The sequence below is a fragment of the Pteropus vampyrus genome, unplaced genomic scaffold, assembly GCF_000151845.1.
Source record: "Pteropus vampyrus isolate Shadow unplaced genomic scaffold, Pvam_2.0 Scaffold1445, whole genome shotgun sequence".
Taxonomy (NCBI): domain Eukaryota; kingdom Metazoa; phylum Chordata; class Mammalia; order Chiroptera; family Pteropodidae; genus Pteropus; species Pteropus vampyrus.
In genome coordinates this window covers 1-1,606 of record NW_011890226.1, presented here as the reverse complement: position 1 = coordinate 1,606, position 1,606 = coordinate 1, and the positions used below count along the sequence as shown (strand labels likewise).

The 1,606-nt window shown below is 51.2% G+C and overlaps 1 pseudogene; it reads right to left on the bottom strand.

Annotated features, from left to right (window-relative positions):
* Nucleotides 1–369: 369 nt before the first annotated feature.
* On the bottom strand, nt 370–862 carry LOC111734487 (annotated as a pseudogene).
* Between the last annotated feature and the right edge of the window lie 744 nt (nt 863–1,606).

Genomic DNA, 1,606 nt, shown 5'->3' with positions numbered 1-1,606 from the left:
GGGAGAGACGGGCAGGGACGCGGTGACTCAGAGCATCCTTTCCGGAGCCCAGGCCCACTCAGTGACTCTCCAGGCCAGGGAGACACACCCCGCGCACTGCCTAACTCCCCTATGACTCCGAGGCGCGCAGGGCACGGGGTAACGAGCAGGAAGGGGATGCCATCTTGTTTCTGTAAAGGGTTCTCAGGGGAGGCGTCTACGAGGAGGCAACGGGTGAGTGGAGACCTGGGTGAAGCACGGGAACAAGATGCACAAATGCTAGGCAGAGAGACAAGAAGGGCAAAGGCCTTCAAGCAGGGACCTGGATGGCTGTTCAAGGAATACCAAGAGGGGGACAGAGAGCATGCAGGGGCAGACCCCCAGGCCCATACCAGCCCCTACGACGGGCTCACCGGGGCTGCGTGACAGGGATGATGGGCTCTGGCCTCCTCTTGGCCTGGGGCGCCTCCTCCTCCAGAGTGGACATGGAGCTGAGCGAGCCCACCACTGAGATGGCCTGGCCCTGCGCTGACAGGCGTCGCTTGATCAGGACACTCTCGGGCTTCACCACCTTCTCCTCCTTGGGCTCCTCTTTGCAGTGTTTGGTCTGCTCCACACCTGCGAGGGAGACAGCAAACAACTCCAGGTATGTCAGACCCATCTGCTCGCATCCACGGGCCTCCTGTGCAGCAGGCTCCACTGTAAGCCTCATACGCGCAAAACCCGTTTAAATCTGCAAACGCCTTTCTGCAACGTGGGGCTTTCGACGCCCACTTTGCAATTCAACAACTGAGGCTCAAACCAGAAATGCCATTCACTGCTGGCGAGAATATCAAAAGAACAGCCACTTTGCAAAGTTGATGAGCAGTTTCGAACAGCACTGGACACGCCCCAACCACGACCCAACAATTCTCCTGTGAGAACATACTGAAGAAGAATGAGGGTACGTGTGCATCAAAACACTTGTTGTACACAAAGGCTCACAGCAGCTTTATTCACGACGGCCCCAAACTGGAACCAACCCACAGGCCCATCAACGGAAGTGTGAATATACATATGACATGGCCTCTTCACATAAGGGAATACGACTGAGCAATGGAAAATAAACTCCTGGTTCACATGACAACATGGATGAATTTCTAAAACCACCGAGTGAAAGAAGCTTGACTCTCTATAACCCCATTTACATGAAGTTCAAGTCTAGGAAAAACTAATCTACAGAGAGAGAAATCAGAACAGTGATAGTCTCTGGAAGTGGGATATATGAGTGTTAACCGGAAGTGAGCAAGAAGGAACTTTCTAGAGAGATAGATATATATATCTCTTTTCATACTGTATCTTCATTTGGGTGGGGGTTATACTGGTGTGTTCACTTTGTGAAAATTTACTAAAGTGTATGCTTAAAAGTTGTGTTTCACTGTAATAACATATACCTCAATAATACTGTTAAAACGGAAAACACCCGAGGCTCAGAGAGGTTAAGAAACTTGACCAAAGTCACACAGCTATTGAGTGGTGAGGCAGTTTGGTTCAACTCAGAGCTCAAACCCAGCTGTGTCGGATTTCAAAGCCCAGGGCCTAAAATACTGAGCGCTCAACAGATCCATGGGACCCGTAGTTACTGACG